Raw genomic sequence first — 12664 nt, forward strand, 5'->3', positions numbered from 1 at the left:
TTTGGCAGAGCTCTGTGGGACTCTGTGATCACATTTTCTCTCTTTCTGCCAGGAAGGGTGTTCTCACTGCCTTTGTTTCAGAACTTCATTCTAACTTTCACCTGCTGGTTGGTTTTGGTTGTCAGATCACCGTGGCTCTACATCTGGGCTTCTCAGATGTTATGGAGAGAGAAATGTGTAGGAAGCAAGGCAGTGACTGTGTTTCTGAAAGCCAGGAAGGAGCAGAATAACTAAATGTTTTGTATTGAACAAAAATATTGACCAACAGTTGCAGCCTTGGGTAAGGGAAGTGTTTGTTTCTCGACCAGCTGCTTTCAGAACATTCTGCTTAGTTGTGTAAGAGTTTAAACTGCTCAAGAGAGACAGACTTACTGTGATTAAGATGATGATGACTTTTTAGAAAGGTGATTCAAAAGGAAGAGTGTCAAATACTGAAGTTTCTGACAGCACCACCAGACAGCAGATGTCAGGCTCCTAAAAATTCCTGGGGTTTTAATGTCTCAAGTGTGGCCAGGGTGTATTTTCATTTTCTGACGAATGACAGAAAGTCTTAATTAAAGTTAAAAGCAAAGAGTCTTAGCATCGGGAGCTAAGATTTTCAGAATGCCAAAAAAAATTAGATTACAATCCAAGAGAGTTTCTGTGACTTAGTAATGCTGCTTGACACTCCTTTGCAGTGATTCAGTGTTGATTTACAGTCAAAGAATTTGCTGCTTATCATCTTAAGAGGGCAGCCTGGAGCCTGGGAGAGAGCTGAGTTATCCTCACACCACTGCATGACTAATAAATTCCCCAGCTAGAACTTGCCTAAAAAGATGAGACAAAGAGCAGTAAAAGGTCTAATTTGCCTTCACTCATCAGTGACAAAGAGAGTTTAGTGCTTGTGGAGTCAGGGATGTAGCTGTGCTGTGCTGGATGGGACAGTAGTTCTGTTACAGAACAGTCTTTGCCTCATCCAAGGGTAGGAAAAGGAGTTTAAAAGCATTAAGGTGCTTTCATGACTTAAGCCCTGCTCTTATAGGAGCCACATTTGAAAGGTTTGCCCTTTATCTTTATTTTTATCAGAGTCTAAACACAGTGAGCCCAGTTGGTGTTCAAAGATTTACAGAGAAATCATCAGGAGGTGAGTAGTTTTCCTTCTGAGGCCACTGATATCAATATTCAGCATTTTAACCAAATATTTCACAAGATGAAAGGGACAAAAACATCAGTCCTGACATCAGTCAGTGCAAACATCAGAAATGAGGCAGAGTCTCTCCTGACACAGGCAGTTAAAGCCATTAGAATTGCCAAAATCTTCCCAAGTGTAGTTTTGGGTGTAGGTTAGACAAGGACAATACAAACCAGGGCACCTTGAGAGGAAAGCCTGGCTTTGCAGAGCTGGGGGCACATCTGAAAACCCCGAGGGACTGTGATCAAGGAAAGCATCAGGACTGGAATAGATCCATTGTAAAGGGAATTGCAGCTGTTGTTCTCATCTCCCAAGGAACATCTCACACTCAGGGAGGTGTGACTGAACACAGGGCACTGCAAAAACTTCTTTCCCAAAATTCCTGCAGTATTGCACGGGATGGAAGATTATTCCCTCTGTCAGGATTTTTCTGAGAAAGGAAGGAAAAATGCCTCCTTTCTCAGAACACGAGCAGAAATGTCTGTGACTCAGACTGTGTTAGGTTTAAATAAATCCTACATTTCTAAAAATCTAAAAATACTAAAATTCAGGTAAAACTGAAGTGCAGCACAGTGCCACGTTTGCAAAGTGGTGATCACTTGGCAGGTTTTTAGGGGTTTGTGAAGCTAAGCCTGCAGTATTGTTCTGCATGGTACCTTTTGGGGTGAAAACTGATTCCTGTCACCCATTTATTTCAGTGTGTCATGTAATTATTCACTTTATTTTGACCCCAGATTAGCCCCATACCTTCAGCTACCCCCAGTCAGAGGGGAGTGAAAGTTGCTGAGTAACCCTTAACATGGTTCCCTGATGAATTGTAAGATTAACTAAACCACCAGCACAAAATACAATTATAGCTCTTGATCTCAATATCTGAGACAGAGGCAGGATGATGATGATGCACAGGGGTTTTTACTGCTCTTTGCTACCACTGCTTCTTTTTCCATGATTTCCTCAGGCCTCCTTGCACTGGTAAGGAAGAAACTGCAGACTCACTAATTATTAAATCTGAATTCTGTGCAGTGAGGACACAATTTCCAGACTAACAGCAGCAGCTTTGCTGGAGGCAACCAAACCCAGGGCAGCTTGTCAACATAATCAACTGATGTAGGTGCCTCTGGGATTCTGAGGAACAGCCAAGGGGAAGGAACATGCTCTGTGTTGTTAAAGTCATGGGAGATGAGACATTTCTATGGACAGAATCTCCACTCAGAGCTGATTATAAGGAAAAATATATATATAAGTCTGGCTTAAGTCACAGGGTTTGCAGTGGGGCAGCCTAAGCCTTGATTCAAATGCAATCTTTTTAAGGGTACACCACCTTCCTGATGTGATTAAGTACATAAAGGCAGTAAAACCAATCATCCTTTAAATAGATGCATAGCTATCAACATCCTCATATCCTGGCTTGCCTTTAACCATCATTTCTTTCCTCCTGTGAGCACTGTTAGTACAGGATGCAAGAACACAAGAGCTGGAAATGGTTTCCTCAGGGAGGATCTCACTCTCCTTCACATTGTAGTTTTCCAGCTGTCTAATACAAATCATTATTTCACTTTTAAATCCCCATGAGCTCTAGTAGAATAATTTGGTGTAAAACCCTGAAAGAGGGAAATTAGGCTGTATTATTTTGCTGCTTCCCTCCAGCACCACATCTTCTGGAAAGTCAGTGGAAGTTGTACAACTCATCGGGTTTGACAGGAAAACTCCCCCCTATTTAAGACCTGTGTAATTAGAGATTAGCATTGGATATGCAGTTGCCTGAGATTTATTGATTATTTGCAGCCAAATGACCACTAGAAGCTGTTCTTGTTGCTCAGAGCCTGGACACAACTCCTTCCAAAGGCCTCCTTGTCTGAGCTGCTTGACCTCCACTCAACAAGCACAGACCATAAAGCAATTGCCCATTAATAAAACAACATTTCACAGCAGTGAGTGTTAAAATGCACCCATTTATTGATTCCAGTTGCAACACAGACTTCACAGAGTGTTTCAACACCATCAGTTTCAAACAGCAGTGACAGTCAGAGTGGGGTGTAGAGACAAGTGGAATTAATATATGTGGATGTTTGGCTGAGATGACTTAACCCTGTGCAGCCACACGTGGGGAGAGAGCTGTGAAGGGCACAGGGAGAAAAAAAGCAAACCACCTGCATAAATACACTTTTTGTGCTGAGATCCACTTAGCCCTCCCCCCAGGTAAGAAGGAATTTAGTGCCACTTGCAGAAGACAAGACACAAATTTGAAAGTTGAGGCTTGCTCTCCAAAGCAGGCTCTGCCAAACCCCTGCTTTCCGGGGGCTTCAGGGCACAAGCACTCACTGGCATCTCAGTCCCTTTGGATCAAGGCAGCAGATTCATCACTGGGCTGCAGACAAAGCATCTGTGGTTGCTGCTCCAGATGCCATGTGCTCTTTCAGTGCTCCTCTGGTTTCCCCCCACTGCTAACTTTGATTTTCTCCCTCTCCTGCAGAGCATCCTGGGCTCCTGCCAGGCACCACGGGATCTCCTCTGCTGCCTGCCCATCCTCACAGAGCTCAGCCATTTCTCCAGCTTCCTCTGCTTCAGAAGTGTTTGCTTCCACACCTTCAGTAATGGGAACCTCTGTGTCTTGTCCCAGCTGGAGATCAGGTGGGCCTTCAGCATCCTCAGCAGATCTGGGCCCATTTGTGATGCCCTCTCTTGCCTCAGCAGCCTCCAGAGGCAGCCCTGAGTCCTCCCCAGCAGCCAAGGAGTCACCTGCCTCCTGCACAGGAACCTTTCCAGCAGCAGCTTCCTCTGCAGCACCCCCAGCTCCAGCCTCCTGCCCTGCCCCAGGCAGCAGCTCCCACCCTGCTGGAGCAGATTGAGCCTCCCCAGGTCCCCCCTGCACCTCTGCAGACACGTGGACATCCACCTGCACCCTGGTCTGGGGGAGAGGTGGCACGTCGTGGTCCTCCCAGCTGCCAGCAGGACACGGAGCATCTCCAGACCCGCTGCTCTCCTGCAGGCTTTGTCCTGGCTGGGCTTGTTTTGCCTGTTCAGGGAGCTCCTGGTGCTGCATCACCTCTGTGGGAGGTTTGGCTCCAGGCTCCTGGGACCCCTCCACACCTCGGGCATCCCCAGAGAGCGAGGCCTCACCGTGCTGTGCCCTTGGAGGAGCAGCTGGCCCTGCTGGCTCCTGTTCAGGTTCACCTTCACAAGTCTCCAACACCAGTTTTGGAGGCTCAGGGCCTTTTGGAGTCCTCCCTATCCGTGCTGAGTAAAAATGGTTCTCCTCAGTCCACGTGGAGGCATCGCAGAACATCCGTGGAGTCCCCTCTGTCCTCTTGCCTTTGGCTTTATAAACAACTCTAGGAAACACACAGGGCCTCTTGCTCTTCCCAAAAATCCCTCCCATTGCCAGAGGTGAAAGGAACAACTCAACCAAGCGCTGCTCTTAATGAGGAAGGGGCTTCACACCTGCAAGACATGGATATTTATTAGCCTGTACCCATTAAATTATCCACTGAATCTCACACAGCAGTAGGTGCAGAGCACTGTCAGAGATCAGACATGAGCTGAACAGGTGGAATTGCACGTGGTGGGGTCAGGGGAGGCACAGACACCTTTTAAGAAATAACAGTCTGAGGAAGAAGAGAAAGAGAGACAACCCATTAATCAAACCAGACCACTCTGGAAAACAGTTACAGCTTTCAGGAGTCACTATTCCCTCCAAGGAGGTGTTCAGACTACCAGGAGTAGATGGTGCAGGAGGGGAGAGAAGCAAGGCAGGCAGAAAAAAATTACACATAAATTTGAAATTCATAAGACACAGCATAGTTTATTCCTTAATAAGAACATTAAGAGAAGGCTAAAAGAGACACAAGCAAACTAAAAAGTAAAATAACATCTCCCAGCACAAAACTAATTGGGGAAGTGGATTGCAATGCCTGCCTTAAGCACCTACACCAGTTAACAACAACAAAATTACTTGTATTTAAAGAGGCTGAAACTCCAAAACTGTGTATGAGTTAAACCAAAGGACTCATCCCATAAAAATCAAACAGCAAGGCAGCTGGAGACTCCCAGACCACCCAAAACACCAGCACTGCCACCCCTCAGCACAGAGCCACTGCCCCTCCTTACCAGCACAGCTCCACACTGAGCACCCAACACCTGAAAGCAAAGCCCCAGGCTGGGCTTAAATAGGAGGAGGCTTAAATAGGAGGAGGTGGTCACACTCAACCCCTTCCCCTCTGGCTCCCAGGATTGGTTCCAGCAGGTCCTGAAGTTCCCTTACACTATTTTCTGGTTTTCCCAGCCATTGGAAGTACCCTCTGGTTGCACTTCTGTGTGCAGTTGATCCATGATTAACTAACTTCATTGTGGGCCTTTGATAACTGGCACTGAATACTTAAAATAAAGCTAAACATTAATACAGAGCAGTCATGGACAGGGAAAACTGGCCATAATTTATAACTTGTGATGCCAAGTGGCAGAATAACAACTGTCCTGCAGGCTGTGTTTGGGCAGGCCCTTAGCTCACAAATGACATTGTGATCTCCTGTATTATTTTATGCCGGGCAGTTAGAGGTGAAAAATTATCCCCTTTCCCACTTCTGTGCTGTCTTCAACTGGTGGAGTGGTGCAATTAGCTATTTTACAGTGGTTGCAGATTATTTCAGTGTTCCCAGCCCCAGCTGATCACCCTCTGTTGGCACTGACATCCCTGCATTGCCCTGGTCGTGTTTGCTGACTGGAAGCGAGATGTGACATTAAATAGGTCACATGGGCAAAACACAAAAGCAAATATCCATTAAAAACAAACTAATCCCAGCCACCAGCATAAAGGCAGGTCCTAAATATCCACTGCCAACAGCACCATTGCTGTTGAATGGGAAAAAAAAACACCCAAAAAGATCAAAATGGCTGGACTCCAGGCTTGTTTTCTTTGCATAAAACCCCCTCAAACCTACATTTTTTTGAAGCCAGATCTGGCTCAGCATCCTCTGCTTTGCTGAGCTACCGTGATTCCCTTAAAGCAGAGAACAAAGGAGGAGCATTTGGAGAGGTAATTCTGTGTGTGCAGCCAGGCCTGGGACCAGAACATGACAATCCCCACGCCTTGCCTTTTAATGGGGTCCAGCATCTGCTCTGCACGATAACAAGCACAGTTCTGTGTCTTGGTGCTGCACCAAGGGCACATTCACACTGGCTCTAAGGGCTTCTCTCAGTGTCTGGGGGGCTTTTACAACAGCTTGTCCAGCTTTTTTTTTTTTTTTTTTTTTTTTTTTTGTAGACTTGGTTTTAGGCTTCAATGGAACTGAAACAGAAGCAGGTCAGGATTTTTTTGGCTGTTGGAAACTTCTCCAAAGCTAACTCATGATTTTCACATGTGTGGTGCAAAGATGACAGTATGGAGAGACTGTCAAAGAGCAGTGGCTGGAGAATTTGGGGGCTTTAGGGATATTTATGCCTTGCAAAACAACAGACTGGAAGGAAATTGCATCCCCAGCTACTCCTGCACGGGTAAATTTTAGTCACATGAAGCTTTGTGTGTTTTCAAATCCTGCAGATGTTGTAGGTACTTATTTCAGTGGTTTTTACGATAGGAAGATGCTCAGTCAGCAGCTCATCCATCACTAGGTAGTTGGAATATTTCTGAGATTTAAAGTGTAACATTTCTTACCCTTGAATCACAGGGAAACATGGAGACGTTCTAGTTAAAAAGCCCAACTTTGACCCGTTTGAAACAAGCCAGAAAATCTCTTGCATGTGAAACACTACAGAAAATGGCAACGTAACACACACAAGTGGAGGAAGGAAAATCTGACTGTCAGAGCAATCACATCTTCTTTCTTTACTGGGTTTAGTATTTATTCCAAAAGCCTTCTCCAATCTCTGCTACTTTGATATATTTTAAAGGGCTGTTCTAAGAAAAAACAACATACACTTCTTTTTTTGACAAATACAGAGAAATAATCACAGCCCTTCGAAGGAGCTTGGCTCGGGTGTCAGCTGGGGATCGTGTTGCATGATGGAATGCTGCACAACAGGACCATTACAAACCCTTTCAGATGGCATCATTGCTCTTAAGGAGCAGGCTGCAGTCACCTCAGGACATCACTCTTTGTGTTTGGGGTTTTTTATTGCAGAGCTCAAGCTGCTCCCTTGTACCAGAAGTGTCTCTTCCTTCCAGCACATGTGGCAGGGCCCCTTGGTACATTTGGTGTGGCACCTCCATCCCCTGGATGATCTGCCCAGGGGCTCCCCTCATCCAGCACAGAGCTGATGTTGTGGGAGAAGGACAGGCTGGGGTTGAACAATCTCCTCTTCCCAGAACAAGAAGGGCTCTGCAGCCCAGCTGGGGTGTGGGTGCCAACACTTTCCTTTTTCAGGTGGTGCATAACACCCTTTACATTGGAGACTCTGCCTTCCCCTTGTCTCCAGGATAAGGAGCCACATGCCCAAGGCTCCAAGTGGTTAAGAACCATTTTCTGTAGCCCAGCTACTTCCTGGAATCCTCCTGAACAGAACTGGGGTACCAGCCCAGGGGCAGGCACAGTTGCTGTTACTCAGACCTCATACCTGCCTGAAGCAAAGTTTGGTTTTTGGGGGAGGCTGGGAGAAAGACAAGCAGCAAACTCACCCCAGTCCCTGCTAGACAGCCCTCAGACACAAGCAGTGACAGGGAGGGATGTGTGGGTTTTAGCAGAAAACAAGCAAGTTCAAAAAGGTGAGCCTTCAGGCAGCTTTGTGTAAATATGTTTATTTATTAGCTCCCCTCTTTTTAGGCACAAGTTCAATATCGCTGCAGACACAGCCCACCTGAGCAACAAAGAGGGTTTACTGGCCTAGAGAAGCCTTTTAAAACCATAAAGTATTACAGGCACCTCTTTCTTTGCAGCTTATGGATGTGTAGGGTGAAGGGAGATTTGTTTGGCAAGCCTTACAGATGGGATGCTTTGTCAGCCTAAGTGCAGTTGGAAGGACAGAAGTCAAGGTGTTAAGGAAGCCTATCCTTTCACCAAGGCAGTTTGCTGAAAGCATTTTCATCCCCAGCATCACTTGTCACACTGGGCTCTCACCTCCTCAGCTGTGCAAGACAAATGAGGAGTCACCAACAGGATACTTTGTCTTGCAGTTTTTTCCCCTCAGCATCCTGTTCCTCAGGCACATTATAATGCCTAAAAGAATTCCAGCCCAGCATCCTCCCACCCTCCCACATACACATCTGGGCACTTTGTGTAGTCTGAGTTTGTTCCAAAGGCTCCTTTAAAAAGGAGTCAGTCTCTATTTCTCCTTTGAAGTGTGAAGAAAAGCACTGAGTAGTCTCAGTCATATTCCCTGCTCTCTTTAAGGTCCAGCAATTAAAACATACTCAGTTTGGGGTTTTGCCATGATCTTTAAAAATATTTTATTGGTAGTATAAAGTTAGGAGCATTAAAAGTCAGTGTATTACAGCTGAAATCTACTGACTTATGCATTCTGAGCAAGACTACATTTTTAACATCTGCATAAGCTGTACAGATTACATGAACACTTCCACTATTACCAGAGATACAAAGAACAAACCAGAGTTAGTATTTAATCATCTTCCTGTGAAAATATTTGCTCAATATTGACAATAAAGCAGGAGCTGTCACTTGTACAAGGAAATTGTACAGGGAGGTAGTTCAAACACTTCATTATTCTGAGGTAGCAAGGGAAGTGGCTGATGGGCTCACAGAAAACATCTGACTGCACTAGATTAGAGGAGCATTTTCCTACTCTGTTCCCAGACTCTTCAGAAGAAGAGGTGAAACCTCACATCACCATCCCACACTGGGAGATGCAGTGCCCAACACTAGCTCAGTGAAATCACAGTTAGAGTGATCCAGTTCTCTCCCAGGAAGGCATGACCTCCTGAAAAACAGCCACTGAAAACAGTGAGGAACAGAACTGTGACTAAGCTGTAATTCAGGAGAACATCTAAAAATGTCTATTGCACACTGCACACAGCTGCTTGGCAAGACTTCCTGAGGTCCAAGGTGCATCCTACAAAGTCCTGAGTTGGACAGGTTGAATTAATAGCTTCCTGGAGCTGAAATTCCTGAAGGCAGGTACATCATCCTTGCCACTGAACAGGTTTGAGACAAAGCCATTTGATCCTCAGGTCTCTCAAGCTTCAACACTTTCACCCTCTATTTCTTCACTACTCCCAGGCACTTCAGACAGCAAGAGTGGCACATTTGGGAACTCAGCTTCTTGCTGTACAGGCACTGGAACACAAGTTTCTGCTTCTTCTGGAAGCTCCACTGTTTGCTGCACAGTCCTGTGCTGCAGCTCTGCCTCACCTGCCACAGTTTCTGCATCACATTCCCTGCTCCCCTCATCCTCCAGCTCCCAGAGCTCCCCGTGGCTGGACTGGGGTAAGAGCTCCCTGAGCCCTGCACTGTGCAGGCTCTCCATGCCCTGGGCAGATGGCACACCACACTGGGTCTCTTGCTCTGAGAACTCAGGCAGTTGGTTTGCTGGCTCTGAGGATCCCCATTCTGGGCACAGTGACCCCCAAGACTCAGGAGAGGCAGAGCACAGCCCAGCCATCCCACTTGCTGTGGCTTCTGAAGGGGTCTGCACAGTCAGGGCAGACAGTGCCTCCACCAGACAGGTAAGCTGAGCCTGGGCAGATTGAGGGTTTATCTGAGCAAGTTTAGCCCTGTCCATCCCCTCCATGCAGGACTCAGTCTCCTCTGCCACCAGCCCAGCACAGAGGGACAAGTCCCTTCCTATGGAAACCTCTCCAGTGTCTGCAGGAGGCTCCACCTCACAGCCTTGGCCAGGCACAGTTTCACTTCCAATCTCTATGAGGCTGAGAATATTTCTTTCCAGGAGGGTTATTCCAGCACACAGGGCACCCTCACTGCCAGGCTCTGCTTGTTCATGGGGCTGCTCCTCACCTGCCACGAGCTCAGCACCCCGAGCTGTGTCCCCGACAGGCTGAGCCTCAGGAACACAAGGAACAGCTTCCATTCTCTCTTCTGGGTGACCCACTGCCTCTTGCTGGCCATCTGCTTGGGTTAAGTCTGTAACTTCCACTTCAGTCTCCTCATCTGCAGGGGCCACAAAGAAGTCCATGGGATTCCAGGCTGCCTCCCATCCCTCAGCCCTTCCCATGGGATCTGCGGCGGAGCAGGTCTCCGTGTTCTCCTCCAGGGTGTCAGCTGGTGGCCTTCGGGCCTGGCCCAGGGACTGCACATCTTGAGAGCCTGATCTGGGGACTTTCAGGGCTGGTGTGGAGGGCTGGGTGTCCGTGAGCATCGGGGGTTCCCCCGAGATCTGCAGGATGGGCTTGGTCTCGCTGGTCTCTCCGTGTGCTCCCTCTGCCTCCTGCTCCCTGCACCTCCCGCAGACCACGCAGCACATCTGCTTGCTCAGGCAGCTCCCCATGCTGTCCCTGCCCAGAACCTGAAAGAAAGAACGGCAGCCTGTCTGTTAGCATTTACTCTGGCTGTTTAACAGCAACGTTGCCTTGTGCCCCCGAGGTTTGTGGGCTTGGCTCCCACAGATGTCTGTGAGCTCGCAGGGTCCTGCACCAAAAGGCAGCACCAGCAGCAGCAAACTGAGTTCCACACACCAGAGGATCATTTTCCTGCCACACCTTGGGCAAGTGCCATTAAGGCAGAAGTGAGAAAAGCCCCACTGTCCAATCTTACCAGCTCAGGAATAAGAAACCTGCAGTGCTGAGGCAGTTCAGAGCCCTCAACTCAGCACTTAATCAAGGATTCACATCCATCATCCAGGCAGGTTTATTAATTAGCAGGGTGGCAATCAACACCAAGGAGGAGCTGCTGTTAATTGTGTGAATTAACAGTTCAGGTGCAGCACATCACAAGGGCAAATCCAGCAACTTGAAGGGGAAACTGAGTTTGCATTTCCAGCTGGAGTCCCTACAAAATAGCAACAAAGCCACCCAAGCAAGTGGTCTTTGTTAATTAGGATAAAAGACTTGAACTGCCCACAGTTACTCTCCACAGAGAATATTTTCTTCAAGTGAAGCCACACAGGCTTGTTTTCTTTTCAGGGCTGGTACAGGAAAAAGTCACCTTCAGACTGTGGGCTAATCAGCACCCCACCATAACCCATTAATTATGTTGTACACCCAGGCCTGGGCATTTTGGAGCACCACATTTTGCAGCTTCAAAGCAGGCCTCCAGCCTCTCCACCAGAAGCACAGCATCATATTTACAAGAGCTGTTAGAAACATGAAAAGCTCAAGGCATTAAGTTAAGCCACGTGCCCTTAAGCACCAAAATATTTTTGAAGCTCAAGCTTATTTTTCTGCCTTCATCTTCAGTCACAACAGAACACTTGGCTTAAGAACCAGCATTCCCAATGGTTTCTTCCAAGTTCCTGCTTTTATGTTTGTATTCCTTTAAGAAAAGGACAAAAAAAAAAACCTAAAAGAAAGCAAATCATGTTGTCCTCTCAACTCTTAACTGCAGCCCCTGAACACTTAATGGAAAATTAAACCAATGAGCAAATTTTCATGAGAAGGAACCTCAGTTTTGGGTCACACTTCTAGCATTTGAAAAAAAACCCCACATATTATCATTTTAGGACCCAAAGTGAGCTAAATATCCTATCATCTTAAAATGTACACATTTCCCCATAATGAACTTACTGAAACCTGGAGAGCTGGAGTTAAAAACTGTGGATTATTAACATGGTTACTTACCAACCTATAACAACAGAATACAAAAAATCCTCCCAAGTACCTCCTGAACCTCAAGCTCAACTTAAATAGCACTGAGGGGTCACACAAAACCCCTTCCCCTGAATCTTTAGTTCCCTCCCATTCCCCAACTGGGAACAGCTGTTATGTTTTCCATCCTTTGTTTTACAGCTGGAGGTGTTTTATTGGTCATTTCATGTTGCTTTTTATCAGAGGGTAAAGTGACAATAAAACACAGCTTCCCTTTATGGCCAAGGAGTTGTACCCAAGGCCTGGAGGCTGGTGCAGGAGGAATAAATGAAGTTTTCCTTCTGGATGTTTGCAGTTGTGCTTTGTAATTTTCAACAGGTTAATTATGAGATTGGCAGAGTGTGTAAATTATAAGATGATGGGATCATCCTGTGTTTTTTAGCTCACTCTGGGTCCTAAAATGATAGTATGGGGGTTTTTTTCAAATAGAAGTGTGACCCAAAACTGAGGTTCCTTCTCATGAAAATTTGCTCACTGGTTTAATTTTCCATTAAGTGTTCAGGGGCTGTACTTAAGTGTTGAGAGGACAACATGATTTGCTTTCTCTTAGTTTTTTTGTTGTCCTTTTCTTAAAGGAAATACAAACATAAAAGTAGGAACCTGGAAGAAACCATCTGAGTATTGGGAATGCTGGTTCTTAAGCCAAGTGTTCCGTTGTGACTGAAGATGAAGGCAGAACATAATAGCATTAAATTAAAATTAGTGTTAATTCCATTAACATGGGGTTCTGTCTGCAGGTGGGATCCCATCCCTGGAAGTGACTTGTACAATTCCATTAACACTAACTG

Source organism: Manacus candei, unplaced genomic scaffold (genome assembly GCF_025592945.1).
Source record: "Manacus candei isolate 608988 ecotype Guabito, Panama unplaced genomic scaffold, ASM2559294v1 h1tg000086l, whole genome shotgun sequence".
Lineage (NCBI taxonomy): Eukaryota > Metazoa > Chordata > Aves > Passeriformes > Pipridae > Manacus > Manacus candei.